We start from the raw sequence: 8673 nt of genomic DNA on the forward strand, positions 1-8673 counted from the left end.
GACTGGGAGTCAGTGCGGACACAAGTTAGAGAAATCTCTGTTTTGAAACATCTTCATCTGATCCCTCATGCAGAGGGTTCAGATTTTCACCTGATTTTCAGCCATTTTTTGAACTGGTCTGGAGCTGTACACTTGAGTTTGGTCATGGCTATAAACTGCTTTCTGTAGCCAGATCAGGTGAAAACTGTCATTTCTGTCTGCACCCCTAAATTACATCTCTGTTCTCAAAATGTGTTGTAAAATCTCCACTTTTTGTGTTAGGTGTAAGTCACTAAAATACACTTTACTTTCAGAGAATGAGAAGAGCAACAGAAGAACTAAAGAGAATGAGATAAATGGAAGTACTTTGCCAATGACTGAATGGTAAAAGAGACCCCAAATATTTTATGAACAGAGGCATATGAGCTATGTAAAAACAAAATACACCTCTAAGGCACCTGAGATTTTACTGTCTCCTTAGGGTAAGTTATAGTGTATTTACATTTAGAGATCAAAGGCATTTAAGCAGTCCTTTTCAAATGATTTTGAATTTCACAACTGACTTCCTGTGTTCATACAAATTATTTTCTTTTCCTACCACATAGCTGCAGAAATTCATCTTTGTTGAAATGGCAAGTAATTCAGCAACAGTAGTTAATTAAAGTGATCTGGTCTAGTGCTGTTCACATTCCATTCAAAAAAGATAAGCAGGGACCTTAGAATTACCAGCACTTCAAGCATCTAGTTCTGTAGCAGGGACAAGAGAACTATGCAACAGAACTGTACAGGGTCTGTGACTGATGTGTACCTGCTGAGTATATGCCTGGTTGTAAAATTTCAGAAATAAGGGCTCTTATTGCAAAAAGTATAACATTTATGATTGTTAAGTCTGGAAGGCTTTGGTTTGGGATTCCCTAGGAAAACTTAACGTTTCCTCTTTTTTGCATGTTCTTTATAGTCGTGGCTTCATTTATTACCATCTAGCACTAGGGAAGAGAAAATACGGTTTGAGCCAATATATATAAAATATATGGAGGTAAAGATTTATAATAGATACTAATCACAATAGATTAGCGGATTTCACAGGTAAATTAATATAAATTCTCAGAAGCCTGAACAATTAAGGAAGGGTGATAGAAACAGTGGTATTCATATGTGATACCCTCTATTAGGGAATGATTCTGCTTTTATATTTGAGAATAGTCTTCTCTTATAATCTAACATGGCTAAATACCTCACTCTTCTGTTATAATGCTATGATGCTATTACAGCTAATCTTACAAGTTTATTTTCTTAGCACAGAAGCAGTATATAGTACAAAGAAATGCTATGTTATTTGTAGTGTGGTTTTTGTCTGTTCTGTGAGCTGTGGTAAGTGGCAAGTTTTTTACCAGATTTATTTTCTCTAAGCAGAGTCAATCCTTGGGGTAGAATTGGTTTCAATGAACTGAGCCCTGCTGCTTTTGCTGAGATTTCTGGAAGAAGGTATTGACTGTATGTTGTTTCTGTCAGCTCTACTTAAGGATTGATCTATACAATGTAAACAAAACCAATTATACTAGGAATATAGAGACTCATAAGAGTATGTTAATTTGCAAAGCACTTCTACTTGGCAGAGGGACAAACAAAAGTACATCACTATTTTTATTTATACCAAGATATAATAACCCTTTGGGCTTGTTCAGTATTTTTAATCTGAGTAATTTTCTTGACAACATCTGGTTAAGCTTATAAACATATCTCCCACATTAAAATTTGTATTTCTTCAGTGTTCCCAGATTTTCATGAGAAAAGAAACATAATTATCTAGTCTAGGGACAGAAATTGCACATAAGCCTGTATAAGTGATTGGAAACTGGTTTAAATATGTAACAAAACAGAAGATCAATGCACATAAACCACTTTCAAAATGGACAAAACCAGTTTAAAATAAACCTAGATGGATGCTGAATCAGACTTAACTGATTTAGGTTTAACTGGTTTATTGAACTTCTGTCCCAGAGCCACTCCAGATTCAATCTGTCTGCTCCAGGAGAGCAGAGGTGCCCCCCCCCCCCCCATCTTCTTGCATGGCCACTGCAGGCATGTGGCTGCATTTTTGGAATGAAATGTGAATGTCTGTTTACTTACTTATCAGTTCAGTCTACACAGCTTAAACTAACCTGCAAAGACTGAATTGATTCAGCCTCAGGCTTTTTGGCTGTTTGTACCTAGCCCTAGTCTGATCGTCATCTCTGATATTTATAAAACAATAGTTTCTAACTGTTGGATGTTGTTAAAGGTTTTTGAGGTGTCTAACAACCGAAATCTATTCCCTATGTAGGCACTTGCAGTCTGTAATGAAGTTACCTCTTAATCTTTTCTTGGATAAACTAAGTAGACTGCACTTCTTTAGTCTTTCACTGTAAGACATGTTTGCAGACCACATATCTTTATTTTAACTCTTTTTCTGAGCCCTTTTCAAAGTATGAGTTTCTTTTTCCAAACATGGACACAAGAATGAGACACAGTATGCCAATAATTGTCCCTTTAAAGGCATCTATAGAGGTAAACTTGATTCCTGTTCTTGTTGTTCCTTTGCTTCTGTGTCCAAGGTTTGTTGTCTCCTACTTAGCTACATTATCACACTGGAAAGCTCATGTTGTTCTAGTTATTTAAGTCCTTCTCAGATGGACAGATGACATATTGCATCATTGCGTCCTTCTTGGCAAAGATATTTGAAAATTTGTGGTGCTCAGGTGAGGTCCCAGAAGACTGGAAAAGAGCCAATGTGGTCCCTATCTTCAAGAAAAGGAGGAGGGATGACCCATGGAATTAAACACCAATCAGTCTGAAGTCCATCCCTGGAAAAATCCTGGAGAAAATTGTCAAGGGATCCATCAACACCAGACTAAATGAAGGCAAGCATCTGAATGCCAGCTAACATGGCTTTGTGAATGGCAGGTATTGCCTGACAAACCTCATTTCTTTCTATGACCAGGTAACACATGCCCTGGACAAGGGAGATGATGTGGATGTCATATCTGGATTTCAAGAAAGCCTTTGCCTTAGTTCCCCATGAGGTCCTCATGGTTAAGCTAGGGAACTGTGGCCTTGATCATCTTACCATCTGATGGCCAGGCAACTGGCTACGGGGTCAGACCCAAAGAGTGCTAGTTGACGGGAGCAAATCAACGTGGCACAGGGTGACCAATGGAGTCCCTCAGGGCTTGATACTTGTGCCAGTACTCTTTAACATCTTCATTAATGATCTGGATTCAGGAGTGTGATGTGAACTGGTGAAGTTTGCAGATTACACCAAATTATGGGGGAGGGTGGTCACACTGCAGGACAGGCTGGGGATACAGGCCAATTTGGACATGCTATCAAGTTGGGCTGACCAAAACCTGATGGCCTTCAATGTAGAGAAGTGTAAGCTGCTGCATCTTGGTAGGAAGAACCTTCAACATACTTACAGGCTTGGCAGTGCTATGCTCAATAGCACCAAGACCAAAAGAGACTCGGTGGTGTTGATTGACCACAAGATGAATATAAGCCACCAGTGCGATGCTGTGGCTGGCAAAGCAAACCAAACTCTGGCATGCATCCACCAATGCATTTCAAGCAAAGAGGGAGTCTTTGCAGTGTGAGATGTGCCTCCTTGTAGATTATCTCAGGAATCAGGTAAAGGAGCTACAGGTGGAGAGGCTCATCGGCATTTGTGAGCTTGAGGCTTTCATTTACTCAATGCAGAGAGAGACTGCCAGCATCATGGAAGAGGGACAGCCACAGAAGGCATTGGAAGACAGAGAAGACACAGGTACTTTGGAAGGTGGAGGTTGGCAGCTTGTCCCTTTTGGCAACAGACAGCATTCCTCTTCAGAACCTGTGGCTGTCCAGCTGGAGAACAGGTAAGAAGTCCTAGCACTGGATGAGAAACAGCACACTCCAGCGGCGGGAGATGCCAAGCCATGCATCCCTGATAGATGAGGATCAAGACCAGTGCTACCAAGTGGAAGCAACAAGTGGTGTTGGGGCAAAGAAGCATCTATATCTTGACCTGATTAATTGGCTTGGTTGGTCTGCTGTCTGCCAGGAGTCTGCTTCTAAGACATCACAGAAAAATTGCTGAGATGCATCAGGCCCTCTGACTACTATTCCATGCTTTTCATGTGGGCACTAATGATACTGCTAGGGGGGTGACCCTGAGCAGATCAGAAGTAACTCATGGCTCTGGACAAAAGGGTGAAGGGCATGGGCTGCCTAATTTATGTTCTTACCTATTCTTCCAATCAAGGGTAAAGGACTAGTTAGGAGTAGACACATCAAGGAGATCACCAATCACCATGTAGCTGTATAGAAAACACCACCAAGTACAGGCTTGCTAATCTAGGGAAGAGGGCTTTACATTTGTTTGACTGAGGCATGGAGACAAAGGCTCAGAGGTAAGTAAAGAAGCAGGGGACGTGGATAAAAACTTAGTAAAAAGCAGCTATAACAGAACCCTTAGCAATGCTTTCAGGGAGAAGATAGATACCTAAAATATTTACATACTAACATGAAAATTATGGGAAACAAACAGGAAGAAATGGAGGTCTTTGATTTGCAGATAACTGTCTTTCAATAAATAGGAAAGTCTTCAGTGGGCACATCTGCATGTGAAATTAACATGACTGAATATACAGGAAACCCTTGGTATTTGTGGGTTCAGCATTCACAGTTTCAAATATTCGCAAATGCCAAACCTGTATTTTAAATACACTTTAAACACTTACTGAAGCTCCTTGGGAGCTCCGCGCTTGCTGCCACTGCCCGCCCTGCCTGCCACTGGGCTCCCACTGCTCCTGCTGGCCTCCCACCATTGCTGCTGCACTCCCACCATCACCGCTGGAGCCATGCCCCTCCCCCAGCCACCAGGGGCACTGCATTCATGAACGCAGATTGTGTTCATGAATGCAGTGCCCTATTTGTGGATTTCAGCAATCCCGGGGATGACAGGAACGTATCCCCTGTGAATGGTGAGGGTCACCTGTACTCTAATTCAATTGGAGCTGGAGTAAATTAATCCTAACGTCACAATCTACATGTACATTTAAAAATAGTAATTTACTGTGGCATAAAAAAGTATGTGTCCGATGGGACTATCCTATGCCAGAGTAAAGTAATCTACTGTACACTAATTGTGGCTCACATGTAGATGGTGACACTTTACTGTGCATTAGTTTCATAGTTTCTAGGGCTGGAAGGGACCTGAACAGATCATCAAGTCCAACCCCCTGCCCCGGTCAGGAATGAGTGCTGGGATCATAATACCCCAGCCAGATAGTTATCCAACCTCCTCTTGAAGATCCCCAAGGTAGAGGAGAGCACCACCTCCGTTGGGAGGCCAATCCAGAGCCTTGCAGCCCTAACCATAATGTAATGCCTTGTGATATCAAGCCTGAACCTACTCTCAATCAATTTGTGGCCATTATTTCATGTTATCCCAGGTGGTGCCTGTGGGAACAGAGCCTCACCTATTTTCCGCTGGTCTTCCTTGCTGAGGTCATAGAAAGCCACCAGATCCTTTCTCAGTCTTCTCTTGTGGAGGCTGAATAGATTCAGGACCTTTAGTGTATCTTCATAGGGCCTGTCCTGCTGCCCCCTGATGATGCAAGTGGTCCTCCTCTGGACCCCCTCAAGGTTAGCCAGATCCCTCTTGAAGTGCGGCACCCAGAACTGGATGCAGTACTCCAATTGTGACCAGACCAGTGCCATATAGAGGGAAAGGATCACCTCCCTGGACCTGCTTGTGATGCATCTGTAGATGCACAACAAGGTGTGGTTAGCCTTACTGACTGCTTTCTTACATTGGTGGCTCATGTCCATCCTGGAGTCAACAATGACTCCAAGATCCCTTTCAGCCACTGTGTTGATGAGAAGGGTGTTCCCCAGCCTATAGGTATATTGCAAGTGCCTTCTCTGTAGATGCAGCACCTTGAACTTGTCTGCATTGAATTCCATTCTATTCTCATCTGCCCACCTCTGTAACCTGTCTAGATCTAGTTGGATTCTGTCTCTCCCCTCCAGTGTGCCCACTTCTCTCCACATCTTTGTGTCATCAGTGAATATGGACAGCGTGCTTTCCATGTCCACCTCCAAGTCGCTGATAAAGATGTTGAATAGCACAGACCCGAGGACCAAGCCCTGGGGAACTCCACTGCCCACATCCCTCCAGGTCAAAAACAACCCATCCACCACCACTCTCTGGGTTTGACCATCGAGCCAATTTGCCACCCATCTGACTGCGTAGGCATCAGTGTTGTAATCACCTAGATTTTTGTGAGAACAGGATGAGAAAGTGTCAGAGGCCTTCTAAGTCCAGGTAGACAACATCCACCTCAATGCCCACATCCAAGGACTTTATGACCTGGTCATAAAGGGAAACAGGGTTAGTCAGGAGGGATCTTCCTGCAATGAACCCGTGTTGGTTGCCCCTGAGCATTACCTCCCATGCTGGGCCCCCGCAGATATGCTTCTTGATAATTTTCTCAAAGGTCTTTCCAAGGACTGAGGTGAGACTAACTGGCCTATAGTTACCTGGGTCCTCCTTTCTCCCCTTCTTGTAAATGGAGACCACATTGGTCCTTTTCCAGTCCTCTAGGACCTGGCCTGAGCACCACGAGCGCTCATACAGCTGTGCCAGGGGCCCTGCTATGACTTTCACCAATTCCCTCAGTACCCTTGGATGAAGTGTATCCAGACCTACTGATTTTAAACACATCCAGCCCCTCCAAGAGTTCCCTAACTAAATTGTCCCTGACCCTAGGCATGGTGTCATGTCCCCTGAGCCTGTCTGTACTCTTAGTGGGGGAGTTGTCCCAGTCCCTGCTCAGAAATATGGAGGCAAAGAACTTGTTGAAGAGATCAGCTTTTTCCTTTGCTGCAATCACCAGATTGCCAAGCCTGTCCTGTAGGGGCCAAGCCCTTCCTGTAGGGATTGGCTTGAGGGTGTGTATCAAGGCCACCTGCTGCTACATCAGGTTCAGGTAGGTGCATCCTCCAGCAAGAATCACACTGGGTGATCAACAGGACCTGCCACAACTCCTGGGTCTCCCTGCTTGTCTATAGGAAGCAGGACACCATGGCATGGTGAGGAATGGCTGGGACACAGTAAGGAGATGGTAAAAACAGAGGGGACTTGCCATAGATATCATGATGCATGCTGGGAGGGGCAGAATTCCAGAAAGAGAACCCCCCCCCCAACAGTGCAACCAAGCATGCTGTCTGCCAGGCTCTTTCAAAATGGGGCAAAGGCAGAAGCATTCACATTGTAACAAGAAGCCCCTTTTTGCCTGCACCCCTCATTTTGTGCATTTGTTTTTCCTTCTAAGTGTTAGCAGAGACCTAGCACACTCATTGCATGGATGTGGCAAGGCTCAGAACAATCCAGAAAGCTAAAATGGCTTTCTGTAGGAGAAACCTACAAACTACATCTACATATCAATTAAGCTCAGTGTCACTAAAGAAAGCCAAAGAACTAAAATATCCACTTTAAAGCAAAGCCTATAATAGACAAGACAAACCAAGGTACATTGAAAACATAACTGTAAACATATCCTGGTGAGCACACTCCCCTTTTGATTAAAACCTATTTCCCAAAGCAAACTTCCCATATCTGTCTAAAGTTTATGCTAAATCAGTCTACTGCATCTAACCTAATTCACTTACTGTTCCCAGTCTTGGATCCTCACTATCTCACAGTGCGTTTTTACATTTCATCTGTCTCATCTTTACCTTGGCGTTCAGTATGTTATATTTTATATGTTTTAACTTTTAACAAATGTATTTTTCTTTAAAGCCATACCATGTATTACTAGACCTATTATTGTAAGAATGCATTGAAATTGTAATCACTGGAATTGTAATGCTGTATTGGGCTGGTCCTCCTTGAGTGAATGAGAGTATGTATGATGAATCAGCAGATAATTGAAGACAAAGCAAGAGCCTCTGACTGTTAATTGACAATAACCAAGCCAGAGAAACTTAGCATTACAAAACTCTACTCTACAAGCCATTTTAGGCTAATCAAGCCAAGGAACGGATTCCTGGAACTGAGCACCCATCCTGTTGATTATTCCTGTAACCCATAACAATACAGTCATTAAGTCAATAAGTCAAGGGTGGACTTCCAAAACTCCAGGTACCAGCAGGCAGAGACCCCTGTAACTAACAGACATCATGCACTACTACTCAAGACCCATGTGGGACAGCAACCTCTAAGTTGGGCAGCCAAGATGATGTTGGAGGATCACACAAGTCTGCCAGAAAGGGATAAAAGGCAGTGAAGCATGACCCTCAGTGGTGCACTCTTATCCAGCACCTGACCTACCAAGACAGAAACACAAGCAGGTGACCCCCTTTTGGAGAAGACTTCGCCTTGAAGTAAGCTGACCATTGACAGCAGACTCCAGGGCCTTGGATATACTGACACCAGTGCTTTCACAATCACTACAGCAGCTACTGTACACTATACTACATGGATTTAAATGACATCGTGAAGGAACATCTTGAGAAGCTGGATACCTTCAAGTCAGCCGGCCCTGACAATCTTCACCCCTGGGTACTCAAGGAGCTGGCGAGCATCATAGCCCAGCCTCTAGCACAGATCTTTGAAAACTCTTGGCACTCTGGTGTAGTGCCCGAAGACTGGAAGAAGGCCAATGTGGTGCCTAT

The 8673-nt window shown here is 43.5% G+C and overlaps 1 long non-coding RNA gene across 1 annotated transcript in view; it reads left to right on the forward strand.

Annotated features, from left to right (window-relative positions):
• The first annotated feature begins 296 nt into the window (after positions 1-296).
• The window catches only part of LOC112551911, a 14800-nt gene continuing 6423 nt past the window's right edge, over positions 297-8673 (forward strand). Inside the window, exons 1-2 of the long non-coding RNA XR_003096251.1 lie at positions 297-461; positions 1393-1464. This is a non-coding gene — a long non-coding RNA (uncharacterized LOC112551911). The remainder of the gene's footprint in view (positions 462-1392; positions 1465-8673) is intronic.

Source organism: Alligator sinensis, unplaced genomic scaffold (assembly GCF_000455745.1).
Source record: "Alligator sinensis unplaced genomic scaffold, ASM45574v1 scaffold1036_1, whole genome shotgun sequence".
Lineage (NCBI taxonomy): Eukaryota > Metazoa > Chordata > Crocodylia > Alligatoridae > Alligator > Alligator sinensis.